This window comes from Choloepus didactylus, chromosome 8 (genome assembly GCF_015220235.1).
Source record: "Choloepus didactylus isolate mChoDid1 chromosome 8, mChoDid1.pri, whole genome shotgun sequence".
In the NCBI taxonomy this organism is placed as follows: domain Eukaryota; kingdom Metazoa; phylum Chordata; class Mammalia; order Pilosa; family Megalonychidae; genus Choloepus; species Choloepus didactylus.
This window is the reverse complement of record NC_051314.1, coordinates 96,896,419-96,916,015: the sequence shown is the minus strand read 5'-3', so window position 1 is coordinate 96,916,015 and position 19,597 is coordinate 96,896,419. Positions and strand designations below refer to the sequence as shown.

At 36.0% G+C, this 19,597-nt stretch overlaps 1 protein-coding gene and 2 pseudogenes across 1 annotated transcript in view; 2 read left to right on the top strand and 1 right to left on the bottom strand.

Moving 5' to 3' along the window:
- The window catches only part of SLC2A13 (solute carrier family 2 member 13), a 388,263-nt gene that overhangs the window by 311,357 nt on the left and 57,309 nt on the right, over positions 1 to 19,597 (bottom strand). The gene's annotated exons all lie outside the window — the stretch shown is intronic.
- On the top strand, positions 6,643 to 11,864 carry LOC119541580 (annotated as a pseudogene).
- Positions 12,443 to 14,658, top strand: LOC119541579 (annotated as a pseudogene).

Genomic DNA, 19,597 nt, shown 5'->3' with positions numbered 1-19,597 from the left:
AAATTCCAGAATTAACAACAAAAGCAACAACCCTTTAAGGATAGGTAAATTTCAGTATAAAAGGCTCAGAGGACCTGCCCCTCATCTTATTTGGAAGACAGAAATCCACCTGAATAAGATGACCACTCAGTATTTATTCAACCATTCTTCCTTTGGTCCCATCTATTCCCAATTCTAATGCCTTTTTGCTGGGTTACACAGAATTTCTTGCTTTGTCTGATAACTATTTTAAAGCATTAACACGTCTTTTTCTGTTCTAGCACTTGGTAACAACAGCCAAACATTTTACTTGGTTGAAACACTATGCCTGTATAATTATTAAACAAAAAATTTCTATTTACTTTTTCAACATCCAAAGAGGCGTAGATTCAAAGCAACATAATGTCCACCCTCATTAGCAAAGATCTGTATTAATGATTTCCTGTGTTTCTAAAACTTAGAATGACCCTGGCCTTTGAGTTTTTTTTAAGTGGCAAAATCACATAAGCTACCCACCAAAGATATTATCTTTCCCAACCTTTTCTGATATAATCTTTGTACCTAAGGCATATGAAAGTCTCTAACTCAAGAATCAAGTAAAACTGCGGAGAAAAAAATCATATTTCTTAAGATTCAAAAGAATGACACATAACACTTTCCCAGATTCTTCACTGATAATCCAGGGAAATCACAGGAATCTACAAATAGTAAATTTTAAAATGGTTTTATGAGAAGCACAGCCAGTCAGCTTTTACTTCCTTTTACTTTATTTTACTATTATAAAATAAGGAGAACATTCTGCACTTATCTTACAAGGTTCATTTAAAATAGAAAATGGAAAAGTTTGCTGAAGAGCAACAGCAATAATTAAAAGCAGCCTACTAAAATAAAACAAACCGGTTTCAGAAGCTCTAGTTCTACATCATATGATTTTAATAAAGCTAGGTCTCACTAAGGATGAAAAGGAACATAAAGATGTAAGATGTTTAGGTTTTCTTTAGCAGGCAACTAAAATTATTAGACATAATTACATGTTTTGTTCTTCAATATACCATATATATGTGTATATATATATATATATATATATGTATATATACATATATGTATATATATTGAAGATTATTTAATTGATCCCTTCAAATGGTAGGCACCAATCAAGGTAAACATTTTATAAACTGTTTTCTCCTGCAGGGGCTAAACAGAGTATATAGGTCTGTAAAATCTATGAAGGGAAATAAGCAAGATGCCATATCTAGGGCTCAACAGCACTCTTAAAATACACTCCAGGTGATAAGACAAATAATAAATGAACAAGCTAGGTGACTGTGAAAAGCATAATATCATCACTTTAAAGCTGGTTTTAGAAAAAGATGATTAAAATGAACCCTGCAACACTCTCCATGGCTTATAAACATCTTTTAATTGTACTTGTGGAATCAGTGGCAGTTCTGACACAGTCAACAGAGCCCAGCTTTGACACAAAATAGCTGACATTAATCCTTAAGTGGACTCTCTGCAGAACTACACAGGGTCCATCCCCCAATCCCAAAGGCTGGCAGTACCCAGTGCACACAGAGAACTGCTGTGCTGATTGGATGTCCACCTGGCTTGGACACTGACCAGAATGCAGCCACTGTCAGGAAGAAGCGGGCATGAGGGGAAGAGGTAGCTCAAGAGCTCCATCTGCTGGGATAACACGGAAAGTGCACTCTAGCAACCTGTGGCTCTGCTAAATTTTATATAAATGTCAAAATTATCCTGCATTTCCCAAAATAACCTTATCAAGACAAGCAAAAGCCCCGAAGTCAACATAAAATCACAAATCATGTGAAGGTCCAAGAAGATATGAGAAAGCCAAATGACCAAATTAAAAAGCTGGAGAAGACAGAAATTGGAGCAATTAATCAAAGAAGTACACACAAATCTCTAAAACAATATCAGTGGGTTGGCTAAAGACATAAAGGACATCAAGACTCTAGAAAAGCATAAAGAAGAATGTGTAAGAGTAAATAGAAAAACAGTAGCTCTTATGGAAATAAGAGATTGCAGATCAAATTAAAAATACACCAGAGACACACAACAGCAGATATGAAGAGGCAGAAGAAAGAATATGTGAAATGGAGGACAGACAATTGAATGCAAATGTCCAAAAGAATTAATTGTGAAAAAAATTTAAAAATTTGAAATGGATCTCAGGGAAATGATGGACAACCTGAAGAGCACAAATATAAGAATCATTGATGTCCTGGAAGGAGAAGACACAAATAAAGTGCTAGGAAGAGTATTTGAGAAAATAGTTGGGGAAAACCTCACAACCCTCATGAAAGACAGAAATATGCATATCAAAGAAACCCAATGAACTCCAAATAGACCCACTCTGAGATATATACTGATTACACTTTCAAATGCTGAAGAGGAGAAAGTCTTGAAAGCAGCAAGAGAGAAGCAATTCACCACATACAAGGGAAACCATATAAGAACTGATGACTCAGCATATACCATGGAAGTGGGAAGGCAGTGGTATGACATATTTAAGATCCTCATAGAGAAAAACTGCCAGCCAAAAAATTCTTTCTCTGGCAAAGCTCTCCTTCAAAAGTGAGGGAGAATTTAAATTTTTCACAAACAAATGTTGAGAGAGAATTTGTTAACAAGAGACCTGCCCTGCAAGAAATACTAAAGGAGAGTTCTACCAGCTGAAAAAAAAAAGAGAGGGAGGTCTAGAGAAGGGCACAGAACTGAAGATTATTTGTAGGAGTAACTTGAAGGGAAAAGAGAGACAAAGGGGGGAAAATAGATCTAATAAAAACCAAAATACCTTTGAATGTGAATAGATTAAACTCTCCAAATAAAAAATACAGACTTGAGAATGGATTAAAAAGTATGATCCATTCATATGCTATTTACAAGAGACTCACCTTAGACCCAGCAACACAAAGAGACTGAATGTGAAAGGATGGAAAAAATATGCCATGCAAGCTGTAACCAAAAGAAAAAAGGGGTAGTTATACTAGTATCAGAAAAAATAGACTTTAAATGCAAAGATGTCATGAGACAAAGAAGGACACTACATATTAATAAAAGGGACAACTGCCAAGAAGAAATAACAATCATAAATGTTTATGCACCCAATCAAGGAACTCCAAAGTACATGAGAAAAACACTGGCAAACAGAAGGGAACAATAGACATTTCTATTATAATACTGGGAGACTTTAGTACACTACTCTTTCTATAGACAGAACTAGATGGAGGACCAATAAGGAAACTGAGAACACAAACAACATGATAAATGACACAGATTTAACAAACATATAAACATCTTTCCATGTCAAATTACCAGGATACACATTCTTCTATACTGCTCACGGAATGTTCTTCAGGTTAGATCACATGCTGGGAGGACAAAACAAGTCTCAACAAATTTAAAAAGCATGAAACAATTCAAAGTACATTCTCGGACCACAATAGACTGCAGCTGGAAATCAATAACCACCAATTAACTAGAACTTCCACAAATACCAGAGGTTAAACAACACACCTCTAAAAAATTAGTGAGTCAAAGAAGAAACTGCAAGAGAAATTGGTAAGTATCTAGAGACGAATGAAAATGAGAACACAAGAAATCAATAACTTTGGGATGCAACAAAGGCAGTGCTAAGAGGAAAATTTATAGCTCTAAATGCATACATTAAAAAGGAAGAAAGAGGTAAAACCAAAGACCTAACTGATCAACTGAAGAAGCTGTAGAATGAAGAGCAAACTAACCCTAAAGCAAGTAGAACAAATGAAATAACAAAGGTTAAAACAGAAATAAATGATCTGAAGAACAAAAAAAAAAATAGAATAAATAAAACCCAAAGAAGGTTTTTTGAGAAGATCAACAAGATTGACAAACCCTTAGCCACACAGACAAATTCAAAAAGAGAGAAGACCCAAATAAAATCAGAAATGAGAACAGGGTCATTACTATGGATCCCAAAGAAATCTTTAAAATCATAAAAGGATACTATGAACAACTGTACACCAAAAAACTAAACAACTTAGAGGAAATGGACAATTTCCTAGAAACACATGAACAACCAGACTGATCAGAGAATAAACAGAAGACCTCAACAAACCAATCACAAGTAAAGAGATCCAATAAGTCAACAAAAATCTTCCTAAAAAGAAAAGCCCAGGGCCAGATGACTTCACATTGACATTTTACCAGGGCCAGATGATTTCACATTGAAATTTCACCAAACTTTCCAAAAATAGACATCATTCCTGCTCAAACTCTGTCAAAAAACTGAAGAAAAAGGAACACTAACTCATTTTATGAAGCTAATATCACTCCAACACCAAAACCAAATAAAGACACTACAAGAAAGGAAAACTACCAATCTTCCTAATGAAAATAGATACAAAAATCCTCAACAAAATACTTGCCAATCAAATCCAAATTCATTCCAGGCACGCAAGGGTGGTTCAACATAAGAAAATAAATCAATGTAAAACAACACATTAACAAATCAAAAGGTAAAAATCAAACGATCATCTCAATAGATGCCGAAAAAGCATGTGACAAAATTCAGCATTCTTTTTTGATAAAAACACTGCAAAAGGTAGGAATTGAAGGAAACCTCCTCAATATGATAAAGGACATATGCAAAAAACCTACCACCAACATTGTGAGAGACTCAACAGTGAGAGACTGAAAGCCTTCCCCCTGAGATCGGGAACAAGACAAGGATGCCCACTGTCACCACTATTATCAAACATTCTGCCAGAAGTTCTCCCAGAGCAATCAGGCAAGAAAAAGAAATAAAAGGCATCCAAATTGGAAGTGAAGAAGTAAAACTGTCATTATTTGAAGATGATATGATCCTGTATTTGGAAAATCCTGAGAAAATCACAACAAAGCTACTTGAGCCAATAAACAAATTTTGTCAAGTGGCAGGACACAAGATTAATGCACAAAAGTCAGTAATGTTCCTGTACACTAGTAATGATCTAACTGAAGACGCAATAAAGAAAAAATTTCCATTTACAACAGCAATTAAAATAATCAAGTATCTAGGAATAAATGTAACCAAGGATGTAAAAAACTCTACACAGAAACATTACAAAACTTCACTGAAAGAAATCAAAGAGGACTTAAATAGAGGGAAAGATAGTCCGTGTTAATGGACAGGAAGGATAAACATCATTAAGATGTTAATTCTACGCAAACTGATCTACAGATTCAATTCAAGTCCAATCAAAATTCCAACAACCCAATTTGCAGACTTGGAAAAGCTAGTTATCAAATTTATTTGGAAGGGAAATGGGCCTCGAAAGCCAAAAACAATCTTAAAAAGAAGACTGAAGGGGTAGGAGTTACACTTCCTGACTTTAAAGCCTACTATGAAGCCACAATGGTCAAATCAGCATGCTATAGGCACAAAGCTAAACATATTGATCAATGGAATTGAATCAAGAGTTCAGAAACACACCCCCACATCTACGGTCAACTGACTTTTGACAAGGCTCCCAAACCCACTAACCTGGGACAGAACAGTCTCTTCAACAAATTGGGCTGGAAAAACTGGATATCCATAGCCAAAAGAAAGAAAAAGGACCCCTACCTCACACCCTATAAAAAAGTTAACTCAAAGTGGATCAAAGACCTCAATAAAGAGCCAGTACCATAAAACTCCTAGAAAATAATATAAGGAAACATCTTCAAGACCTAGAAATAGGACATAGCTTCTAAGACCTTACACCCAAAGCATAAGCAACAAAAGAAAAAAACAGATAAATGTGAACTCCTCAAAATCAAAAGCTTCTGTGCCTCAATGGACTTTGTCAAAGAGGTAAAGAGGCAGCCAACTCAATGGGAAAAAATATTTGGAAACCATGTATCTGATAAGAGACTGATATCCAGAATAAATAAAGAAATCCTACAACTCAACGACAATAGGACAAACATACCAATTATTAAATGGGCAAAAGAAGTGAAAAGATATTTTTCTGAAGAGGAAATACAATGGCTACAAAACACATGAAAAAATGTTCATCTTCACTAGCTATTAAGGTGATGCAAATCAAGACTACAATGAGATATCATCTCACACCAATAAGAATGGCTGCCATTAAACAAATAGATAACTACAAATGCTGGAGAAGATGTAGAGAAATTGGAATGTTTAATCATTGCTGATGGGACTGTATAATGGTACAGCTGCTGTGGAAGACAGTTTGGCGGTTCCTCAGAAAACTAAATTTCGAGTTACCCTACAATCCAGCAATTCCACTACTTGGCATATAACCAGAAGATCTGAAAGTAGTGACACAAACAGACCATTTGCACACCAATGTTCACAGCAACATTTTCACAATTGCCAAAAGACAGAAACAATCCAACTGTCCTTCAACAGTCGAGTGGATAAACAAAATGTGGCCTATACATACCATAGAATACTATGCAACAGTAAGAAGAAACAATGTCCTAAAACATGGCAACATGGATGAACCTTGAGGACATAATGCTGAGTGAAATAAGTGAGAAATAAAAGGAGAGCTATTGTATGTTATCACTACTGTGAACTCCCTGAATAATGTAAAATCAGTGTCTTATAATGTAGAATATAGGAGACCTAGAGATACACAGAAGCTAGAGAAGAGGGAATGATGACCTGATATGTACAGACCTGTTAACGAGATTGAACTTAAGGGTAAGGGAATGGATAGGGGTGATGATGGTTCATTAACGGTATTATAAATATCAGTGCTGTATGGAAGGCGAACATGACTGAAAGGAGTTGTTTAAATATGTGTATCTCACATATTAGCACTACAGATATAAATAAATGTTTGGATGATATACTTCTAACATATGACACTGCTAGAAAGAGCTAACAACCGAGTGGTATATGGGAAAAACAACCTATTGCAAGCTATGAACTATATTTAATAGGAATATCTTGCTAGTATTCCACTAATACTAGGGATAAATAATTAAGGGCTAATAAGAACCTTGGAGTGTTTGGGGTTATGATAATTGTTTAAAATTGAGAGTGATGATTGTACAACCAAGTGAAGATGGTGTGAGACACTGATGGTTTATCTTGGACACAATATATGGTATGTGAAATTAGGAACTCCCTATTTAAGAAGTCAGGCCCTTGATCTTGAGGCTTGCTCTTGTGAAACTCGTGACTGTAAAGGGGAGACTAAGCCTTCCTATAATTATGCCTAAGAGTCACTTCCAGGGAACCTCTTTTGATGCTCAGATGTGGCCTTTCTCTCTCTAAGCTCAACTCAGCAAATAAATTCATTACCTCCCCCACCACCACCACCACCACATGGGACATGACTCCCAGGGGAGTGAATCTCCCTGGCGACATGGGACATACTCCCCGGAATGAGCCTGTCCCGGGCATCAAGGGATTGAGAATGCCTTCTTGAGCAAAACGGGGAAAGATAACAAAATAAGATTTCAGTGGCTAAGAGATCTCAAATAGAGTCAAGAGACTATCCTGGAGGTTACTCTTATGCAAGCTTCAGCTAGATATTCCAAATGCCCACAGTATGGCAAGCCTTAACCAACAATAGTCCTGAAAATCCTAAAGAATACCCAGGTCCCTATGTGAGATTCTATAAAAGTTTCACTCACTAAGTTTATTTCTCAGAAACTTAAATCCTCCAGAGTGTTCCTATGCCAGATAAGTCCTAAAACCCAGAGGCTACAGCTTCTTCATAATCAACCAGATGCTTCCCCCTTCACCATAATGTCAACACCCCTTTTCAATATGAACAAGTTAGCACAGTCACTGCTCAGATATCCCTGAAGATTGAGACAGTGATCAAACGAAAGGGAGGAGTAGCAACATATAAGCTAGGATTTAAGAAAGGATTACGAATACTGAATTGTTATATAAATATATATATATATATATATATATATATATATATATATATAGGTCGAATACTGAATTGTTATATAAATAAATAAATATATATATATATATATATAGGTCGAATACTGAATTGTTATATAAATAAATAAATATATATATATATATAGGTCGAATACTGAATTGTTATATAAATAAATAAATATATATATATATATGTCGAATACTGAATTGTTATATAAATAAATAAATATATATATATATATATATATATTGGTCTATAGAGTATTAGAACAGCTAGAAGGAAATAACTGAAAAGGTGGAACTATAACCCCTAACAGTCTTTGAATTCACTCTATAATTACTCGTTAAATCATACTTTCAAAGTTACCACTTTTCTGTATATGTTATATTTCACAATAAGGAAATAACTGAAATTGTGGAACTGTAACCCGTAACATTCTATGAAATTTGTTCTATAACTACTTGTTAAATCACACTGTGAAAGTTAATACTTTTCTATATGCTATATTTCCCAATAAAAAATGTTTTAAAAAAACATGATTTCAAAATATATAAAGCAAAAATTGATAGAAAAATATAAAGAAATAGACAAATTTACAATGACAACAGGAGTTAGTTACATATCTGAATCAGTAATTGATACACAGGAAACACAAGATCAGTAAAAAATATAAAAGATTTAAACAACACACAATTAAACTGTAACTGTATTCACTTTATGAACTCTGCCTCCAACAAGTGAAGAATACACATTATTTTCAAGCACAAAAGGAACATGTATTAAAAACTAGGCATCTACTGACTGGTTCATAAAACAGTCTTGAGCATATATCAAAGAGCCAAAATAATGCAGTCTATGATGTCAAACCTCAAAGCAAAGACACAGGAAATTTGTTAAAAAATGAAAATTAAACAAAACAAACTATATGAACAAAAATTAAGAAATGCATTTTATATAATCCATAGTCAAAGAAGAAATCCAACTGGAAACAAAATTTTTGAAAATGAATAAAAACAATAAACACTACATAATAAAAATTGTGGGATGCAGCAAAAGAAGTATTTAAAGAAGGAAATTTTGGCCTTAAATTTTTATATTAGAAAACAACAAGAGCTGAAAACTAATAAGCTATGTCTACCTGAAGAATGTAGGAAAATAACAGCAAGATTAACTTTAAATAGCAAAGGAAATAAATACTATAGACAAGAATGGAAATTAATAAAACGAAAAGCTCAATGTTATAAAGACGTTAATTCTCTTCAAAGAGATAGTTGTGATACAAATTCTCTTCAAAGAGATAGCTGTGATACAATCCAGATCAAAATTCCAACAAGTTTGTTTTTTTTAACCTGACAAACTGAGACTAAAAGGGAAATTTATAAATTGACAGATAAATTCTAAAACCCAGAGGCAAGAGCCTCTTCATAGACATCAACCAGATGCTTTCCCCTACACCATAACGTCAACAACCCTTTTCAATATGAACAAGTTAGCCAAGAAAAACAAAGGGCCAAGAGTAATCACAACACTCTTGAGGAAATGAAAGACTTGTCCTCCCACATACCAAGCTTAATCTAATGCTATTATAATTAACACAGTATAGACAGGAACAGACAGATCAATAGAACAGAAGAGGAAGTCCAAGATGAGACACACAAACATTTGATACATGACAGAGGAAGTACTGTAGATCAAGGAAAAGGGATGGATCTTTTAAAAAATGGTGATGGGACAACTGGGTATCCATATGTTAAAAAATGAAATTGAATCCCTACATCTCACTATATACAAAAATTAATTTCAAGAGAGTTAAAGAAATACAAACCAAAAGTAAGCCTACAAAGTTTTTAGAAGACAATATATAGGCGGTCTTAGATGGTGCATGTAACCAGAAAATCTCTAAATCTTCAATTCAACCTAGCTGAAGGTAGAGGGTAATACCCTGGACAGAAATCTAAATTTCTACAGTGCAGATTTACAAAAAATATTAAAATTCTTGTTTTCTTCCTTTGTAGTTTGAGAAAGAAAAAGCAAAAGATATCCATGGCTTGTGAACATGGAGACTAATAAAAGGGGAGAAATACTGATTATTTGCTAACACAAAGAAGTAAAAATTTTAAAAAGCATTTCTGATTTTATATATTTGAAAATTACCAGAAACAAATGATACGAGTGTTTGTTAAGAAAAATAAACTTTAAAAGTCAGCTCTTTAAAATATCTTAGGAGTATATTCAGAATAGAAACTAAATTTTACTGCATAGTAAAATCTTTCATATTCCTAGAAAAAAATTACATTGGGTTTCCATGTTTAAAGAAAGTACCATGCAGTTAAAAAAAAAAAAAAATTAAGGGTTTAGAATAAACATTCAAATCTATCTTGAGGAGAAAAAAGTTTTCCTAAAATCTTTTAGGGTAGCACTAACGCTAATCTTGCTCTGCGTCTGGAAAATATTTTTCATTTTGAAAGCTTAAATTATCTGCCTTTATGAGAATTTGATGATAGAGTAAAAACTCATTATATCTCCCATTTTTAAAATGACATTTACCAAAAGTTAACAGCCACCTACCTACATGCATATATAAATACCATTTTTCATGTATTTTAAAACTTTTTTTTATATAGATTATCTATTAATCTGCCTGATTACCTTTTTTTTTTATTTAATCCAAAAAGTATTCAGGACTTCTAAACATTTTTCTAAATAATTTTCTCTTCTAAAGAGAAAATTTTGGCTTAGACCCATGTTCAGTCTGGTGCCAAACTTCCAATGAAATTCATATTCACATAACCTTTTACTCAGAAAGTATCTAAGAGAGTAATCCTTCAATTTGTCTATTCAACTGCCTTTAAAAATATCTGGTTTCAAAGAGCTATGTTACTTGATTAAAACAGTATTAAAATTTTTAAAGTAAAAATAATAACTTAAAATCTCCCAGGGATGTTATGTAGATTACTGATTATTCAAACATTTGTGATATTTATTTTTAAAGCAAAAGAATAGACAGAAAAATCAGTTCCAAGACTACTTTCTGGAACTTTCACAAACAACTCGCCCCAATATTTACTTGAACCCAAATTTGTTTTCCCTTTGATAGAGTGGAGAACAAAGAGACCTTCCCACCAACAATTCACTGACGCATAATGTCTACAAATAAATTAGTAAAAACCTGAAAGAAAAAAAAAAAAAAGTAGGTGCTGTGTCTGTATTCAGAATCATGCAGCAGCTGTGAAAAGGGCTTTAATATTCAATTTCCAAGTCAGTTCATCAAAACCCTCATCCAGGAGCATGCCAGCAGCTACTGCACTAATTGCGAATTGCCATAGCAATGCAATGACAATGACCACTCGTTCATTTGGACTACCAAGCCAGGGCTATTTACAACTCGAAGAGTGTCTCCAACAAGCAAGACATAGAGAGCAGAGAAATTAATTAAGGGATGTAAGTCCAAAAATGTTGGAGGCATAGCTTCATTTTATGTTTTATTCAGTTTACTCCAGAAAAATAATGATTACAATAATTTCACGAACCATTTTTTCCCTTTTGTTAAAATCAAATAACAACACTTTGCTCTGGGGTAAAAACAGCAAGCCGCTCTGCTGTCGCAGCATCAGGCCAGTGGCTGGACGGTATTCGAAAATGGTATTACAGTGCCTCAGGGTTCAATAAACTGCGGTTAATGCGAGATGATATGACAGCCGAAAATGAAGATGTAAAAGAAGCCATAAGGCGGCTTCCTGAGAACCTTTATAATGACAGGGTGTTTCACATTAAGAGACTACTGGACCTGAGCATGAGACAGCAGATCTTGCCTAAAGAGAGCGGACAAAATATGAAGAGGATAAATTCTATCATGAACCAAATCAGAAAGAAGTTACTCAGAAAAGAAAAGAGAGAGAAGAATGGGCAAGAAATAATCATGTAATTGAAATGTGGATGCAGCTGTTCCCAAAGTATTTTGATGCAGTTGGTAAAACCTAAAATGTACAGTTTAAGAACATTTGGGCTACTTTATTACTTTAAACAAATATCAACTGTAATAATTCCTGGAGTTTTTGAATTCTAAACCTTATAAAAATCTTAAATATGATTTCACTTATCTGTTATAACTCTTTCCAAACTTCTAAGCTATGTTTAGTTAGTGTTTAATTGCTTCCCGGGGCTGAGAGAGAACATTTGAATCAGTTCTCACTGGTTGGACAACCTCAATTTACTGAAGGATATAATGTTATACCAAGTAGAACAGACACCTTTATATTTCCTTCGTAGGTTAGCAAGATGCCTGGAAGCCAGCCCCATAAGGGCCTCACTTGCAGGTATGAAATGGAGCAAGAAACAAGTACCAGGACTTGAATTCACCTGAAGTAAATAGAGCAGTGCAGCAGACTGGCTTTCATACTTCATGAGTCTCAGCAGAATGAAAAGAAAGAGAAAGGATTCACTCCCCAGTTTGCTAAGATTGGGAACCAGCCCCAGTTCAGCCCTCTTCAACCACAGGCCTTCAAATTATTTGATTTTGTATCCTACCGATAAAAAAAAATCATGTACACAGCCCCAATATGGAGATGTATAAATCGCATGTATGCATTCTTGTGCTAATAAGTATATTAGAAAACAAACAGCAGACATTAGAAAACTAGATAAAAATATAAAGACAAATTATACTTCCTTCCCATATCTGAGTGACTTGTCCACTCATAAAACTATTTAGTTATTTTTTTAAAAAAAGCAACTGTTGTTATAAAGTATTACAAGGACTGAATATGAGCGATAGTAAAATGTTTTAAGGTTTTAGGTTTAGTACTGTTGAATATAAACTAGAACTATCAATAATGTCCTTCCCACCCCTAAATTCTGAAGTGCTTTCCTTGGTGGAAGTGAAAGGGATGGAAAGCAAGCAGGGAAGGAATTGTGTGGAACCCACAGTGGTGCACAGCAAGTCTTGGTTCGTGGGGCAGAAATATCTGATGGGGATCTTACCTTGAGGAACAAAACAAGTTTTAGATTATATTTTAAACTCTTACAGAATCAAAAGTACGTATTTGTATTTAGCAGGGTGTATATATGTGTCTGTGTATGTCTAAATCGCCCCCCAAAAGATGAGATATGATGTTCCACATTCATTATGTTGAGTTGCAACATAACCATAAACAGGGTCTTTTAAATTTTTTGTGAAAATATTAGAAAACTTCATTAAATTCCCTAAGGGCCGAAAAATAAAAAAAATAGTACTTACACAACATATCAAATATCAAATTCTGGGTTATTGTTTTCCAACCAATTTTGTTTGAGAAATCTTTAATACTAATTATAAATGCACATTTAAACACAGGTCCATTTGCCATAACTGAATGGTTTTTAAATTTTAACATATGTTTTGAAAATAAATAATAAATGTTATTTTGAAGTATTTCAACCTAAATAAAAATACCTAATGTACAGTTATTTACTGATGAGAAAGAAGGAAAGACTAAAAATAATCTCTGAAAAAGACTAATGGACTCCCACAGTGCAAGGATTTGCTTTTCATGATCATTAGACCCATCTTTCTGCTTTACTAAAATTCTCAAAATCTGAATGCCGTACAAGTCAGTTACATTTCATAGTAATATCTCAGAATATCAAGTATAAGTTTCCATCACCACAAATACAGCAAAATATTTATTCCATCAACAGATCTGTTTGCGGTTATTGCTACAAGTGTTAGTGGTAAGAAGAAACAGTAGAAATCATTGTAAATCATTAGTCCTATCAGGAGAAATCCTTCAAAAATCTGCACGTTGATGGCGAACTAATTAAATCAAAACATATTACATTTCAATAAAAAAATTACTTATTTCAAAGGAAAATTAAACATTTTTCTTAAAACTAAATAATACTGATTGAAATAAACACTTTAAACCTAAACAATGGGAAGCTGGAGGCCTGCGGGCTGGCCAGGGTCTTGGCAGCTATACTCTCCTGGGCCGTGGCTGTGGGGAAGGCCCACAGGGGCAGAGATGAGGGACTCGTGCAGCTGAGCCCCCTGGCTGGGTGGTGGACATGTGGCCTGGCCCGGCCCAGCGCCTGGGACCCCAACTGGGACAGGCAAAAACAAGTGTCTCATCAACCTGTGGAAAAGGAACCTGGAATCTGGAGAAGTACTGGTGTCCAGAGTGGACCACTGCAAAGCCAAGGCCACGGACACATCTTCCTCACCAGATACTCCCAGTACCATGTGGATGGCTCCCTGGAGAAGGACCGGACTACGACCCCGCTGGACGGTGAAGAAGCTGAACTAACTAGTCTCTGACTTGCAAGCTTGCAGATGAAGTTCAATAAAACTGTACATTCCTCCATGACCCGAGCAATAGAAACAGCCGATAAAATAACCAAACACCTGCCAGGAGTCTGCAGAGTCAGCACAGACCTGCTCAGGGAAGGAGCCCCAGTCAGTCAAACCAGACCCGCCCACATCCCATTGGAAGCCAGAAGCTGTGTAGTATTATGAAGATGGCGCCCGAATTGAGGCCACATTCCAGAACTACATCCTCTAGGATGCCAAGCAGGAGGAGGAAAGGTATGAGATCTTCATCTGTCATGCCAATGTCATCCACTCATCGTGTGCAGGGCCCTGCTGTACCCCACAAGGCTGGCTCCACCTATCAGCAACGGCAGCATCATATACCTGGTCATCCGGCCAAATGGCACCGTGGCCCTGGAGACCCTCAGGGACACGGGGTTCATGAGCCCTGACAAGATCACACAGTCCTGCGGACACAATTCTAGGCATTGAGTCACCAGACTACCTTCTTTTTAGCTCTGAAGTCTGGCTCTGTTACGCACATCACCAAGGATTGTGGGTCTCCTTCCCTCTGTGTCCTGCCACAGGCCACATTTCAGTTACTTTTTACCTCCCAAGCAAGAAGCCAGTGGGAAAGTACAAACATCTAAGTAGCTGCATTTGCAGAAACATAAGCTCTGATAACTGATTCTCCAAGGTTTTCTACCTTACTCTGATCTAACTGGATGCCCCAATGGGGTATAAAGTCAAATCTTTCTCCGAGAGACATTGGGCCCATCCCAGAAGAGTGGCTAACCCAATTCAGGTCATCTCTGGGATGACCACATGCAGACCCCTACCACCCCCACCCCAGGCCTCTGCCCACCAAAACAGCCTCCACACGTGTCCCCCACAGTGGACCCTGGAGACCGAGGGGACCCGGCGGGGGAGATGCCCAGTGGTGCATGTGTGGAATGGTGGTGGCCGGTGCCCATAACTCATTTCACTTCGTTCATTCTTTTCACAAAATCCTTCTGTCAAAGATTTTCCTCATGTGGGATCTTGCTTTGAAACCCACTGTCTCACACCAAGGCTAGAGAGCCTCGAAGTTGTTTGGATGGGAACTGACCTGTCTCCTCAGGCCTTTTAAGGCCTGTGAACTTACGATTTACCTGGGAGTCCGTCCACAGGCAAAGGAGAGGTGCCATGGGGTGGGGGCACAGCCCCTCGCACGCAGGATTTGCCAGCATTTAACATTAGCTTAGTGACAGAAAAATCATGTTTAATAAAAGACATTTTAATACCCCAGAGTGAAGACACAATTGTAGTTTGCCTCTGGTAACTGCTAGTCTCTTTTCTTATGGATTCAAGTATTTAGATACATCTATCCCAAATATTGTTAATTTAGGAAATACAATATAATTTCTATGAAGTATTTGTAAGCATTTTCTGCAATCTATGCAATTAATTGGAATATTTGATCCATTTGTCAACCTTGGAAATAATTACATAATAAGACTTTAATTTCCTGCTTTTCGTTTTGAGTCACTGCTGCTAATGGTGAATGTTTTCACTGCATTAGGGCTTGCCCAGCAGAGACATGGTTGGAAATACCCGAGTTCCTGACCCATGACAGTGAGCTTCATGAAGGTTATCTAGAAACATAAAAGCACAGCAACCAGAAATAAACTAGAAATAAAATTTGAGAGGCCAGGGACTGTGCTAATTTCTAAAAACACAAATAAAAGGCAGAAGTTCAAAAACTTCTGAAAAATGGTCCTAATTATGCTCAAGGAACTAAAGGAGAACATGGACAAAGAACTAAAGGAAATTGGGAAGACAATGGATGAACACAAAGAAAATATTACAAGAGAGATGGAAATTATGAAAAGGAACCAAACAGAGCTGAAGACCACAGTAAAAAGAAATTTAAAATTCCTTAGAAGGTTTCTATAGCAGATTGGAGCTGGCAGAAAAAGAGTCCTCAAACTTGAAGATTAGTCAATTGAAGTCATCCAACCTGAGGAGGAGAAAGAAGAAGGAATGTGGAAAAGTGAACAGAGCCTGAGGAGCATGTGGGACACCATCAAGCCTACCAATATACAAATTCTGAGAGTCCCAGAAGAAAGAGAAAGGGGCTGAGAGAAAATTCAAAGAAACAATGGCTGAAAACTTCCTAAATTGAACAAAAGACATGAATATATATATCCAAGACACGCAAACTCCGAACAGGATAAACCCAAATAGACCCAGACCAGGGCATATTATAGTCAAATTGTCAAATGCCAAAGATAAAGAGAGAATCCTGAGTGAAGCGCCGTGTCACGTCCAAGGGAGCCTCAGGAGGAGTAAGAGCCAGTTGTTCACTGGGTGCCATGAAGGCAAGATGGCAGCAGGATAACATATTTAAAGTGCTGAAAGCAAAAAAACCATCAACCAAGAATTCTCTATTGAGCAAAACTGTTTTTCAAAATTGAGGGAGAGATTAAGACATTCCCAGATAAACAAAAGTTAGGCCGTCCCTACAAAAGATGCTAAAGAGAGTTCTGCAGGTTGAAAGAAATGGACACTAGACAATAGACTGAAGCTGCATGAACAAATAAATTCTCCGGTTAGGGTATCTAGGTGAGTAAATATAAATGCCAGTACTATTGTCCTTTTGGTTTGCAAATCAACTTTTTACTTCCTATAGGCTAAAATCAAATGCATAAAATATGAGAAATCAGTGGCTATGTACACAAGAGCTACATAAAGGTGGAGGGACAGAGGAGTATAGAAATATAGTTTGCTTATTCTTCTGAAGTTAAGTTGGTATCAAAGCAAATAAGATGGCTAGATTTAGAATATTAAATGTAAGCCCCATGATAACTAGAGAGTGAATATCAGAGAGTATACAAACTCACAGAGACAGAAATTAAGAGTACAGGTTACCAGAGCAGGGGGAGTGGGGAGTTAATTCCTAACAGGCATATTCTACGTGGGGAGATGGGAAAGTTTTAGAACTGGAAGATGGTGAGGGCAACGCAACTTTGTGAATGTGATTCATCCCATTGAATGGTATGCTGGGAGGTGCTCAAGATGGGAAACTTCATCTTGTATATGTATTCCAGAATTTAAACAACAAAAAAAGAGAGAGAGACAAACCTAAAGAAATGATGACATGATCCCACACAGGATCTAAGAAGCAGGGAGAGAAGGCAAAAAGGACACTGGAAACATATGAAGAAATTGGAATAGAGACTGAAAGCTTTATACCAAAGTTAAATTTCTTGAATTTTACAGTTTCACTCAAGGTGGTTACACAAGTGATTATCTTTGTTCTTAGGAAATGTTCATGGCAGTATTAAGTGTTCAGTGAGCATGATGTATACAACCTATGCTCAATTGTTCAGAAAGTGGATCGAGAATGATATGGCAAAGGAGACAAAATGATCTGGGCATGAGTTCTTTGTATGGGGTCTGTGTTATTTTTTAACTATCCTGTAAGTGTGAAAGTATCTCAAAATAAAAAGTTTAAAATTAAAACCAAAAAAACTAAACAATGATATCACTTAAAGTTAAACAGCATCACAAAACAATCGCCTATTTTTCATTTCTAACATAATTCATTCACCAAATATGGTATATGGCCTACATCAACAATATTAAAAGTTACAATTCTTGCCCCTGAAAATCAAGGTCTAGCTACAAAGAAAAGAGTAAGCAGAACACCAAGATTTAAGTGAGAACCAGAAGAAAAAATAAAGGTAATTCTAGTCTTTGGTAGGCTACATAAGCAGGAAAATAAACATAAAAATAAACTGCTGAAATTATGAAATAATTATAGATCCTTCTAGCTACTTTACTAACTTACTTAAACCTCTCTGCAGCCCCTAAAAATCTCCCCTTTTAAAAAATGTTGTTAGCTGTCTACTAAGATTCTATAAAAATTCTGTATGGCACCGACACCTTAAAACTTCTCTACCACAACTAGAAGCATAAAAAGCCAAATTATTTTGAAAGGACAGGAATATTGTGATACCACATTACAAGATCTGACCACAAAGGCAACAAGGTGAATCAGGAGGGAAAGACAGTAATTTCTCACTTATAATGAGCCAGGTTTAACATACACGCTTTCTTTTTAATTCTCACAACAGCACTTTGAAATAGATATTCGCCCCATTTTAAAACTGGCTGAAGAATCAGAAACTTGAATCAGTTAAACAAAATATCCACGATCACAGGGCTAACAAGCATCAAGCCTGTCTGTTCTGAGTATCCACGCTTTGTAGCTAAACAGTCTCTCAAAGTATTTATTCTGGGCCCACTTCTCAAAAAAAGGGTTTTAGGAAACTCTGAGCCACCTAGAATCTTCTAGAGGCCCTCAGGAAACAGGTCTGACCAGAAAGCTTCATACCTGCTTCTCCAGATATATAAAGCAAAGCATAGACACGAGCAGAAAGTCAAGATGTCCTAAGACTAACATTCAGATAATGGCCCCAAAGTCAGCCATAAAACAAGTCCAGAGACATTCCTTCCACTCCTGTTCACCTAAAATATAACTATCCTAAAAGAAAATCTACTATTATATAGGTGTCTGGTTGGAGAAATAACATGCACTCTTTTAGGAAAGGACAGAGCCTTTGAGTTCCTTCAAATTCTGTTAATGAACTACCACTATGAGAAGATGCCCTACCATGCTCTAGAGAGAGAACTAAGATATAAATGAGCAATAATATACAGTCATTTGGAAAATATTTGACACATAACTCTATAAAATGCTATGCCTACACAGAAAGATGCATGAAATACAAGAACTTGCAATATAGCTGGAGCCTCAAAACACACAATCAATAATAATGCAGAGGCTCATATGGTAAGCATAAAAAGAATACTAATGGTAACAAGTGCTCCTGAGTTCACAGGAGGGGAAGGTTGTGTTGGCCTTAAATTGTCAGGCAGTTACACAGAAGAACTAGGCTTGCAACTTAAAATGGGGCAAGTTAATAAAAGAGAAATTGTTGATTCTAGTTATCACAGCTTCTTAACTGTCAAAAGCTAAATCCCAAAGAAGAAGCAGCAGCTTCTTTTTTCTAGAATCGTGAGTTTTAAAAATCCTACAGACTTAGCTTTAAAATTCCTCCGGAAATTAATTTCAGCTATCTACTCAAGTAAATCACATATGCTCTGTGGAGTATGGACAGGATAAGGTATGTGGATTTCAATAATGGACAATTCAAATTTCAGCTCTGCCCTTCACAGAGTGTATGTAACCATGGACAAATCATTACTCTGCCTGAGCCCCAGTTTATTCATTTGTCAAATGAAGGTGAAATCACTAACTCAAGAGGCTTTAGGATTCAATTAGATTATGTATGAGGGAATGTAAGTTCTTTCTAAATTCTTTAAAATCAAATTATTTGTCTAAATTAAAGAAGTTTATTATGTATCTAAGAACTATGTTTCTTTG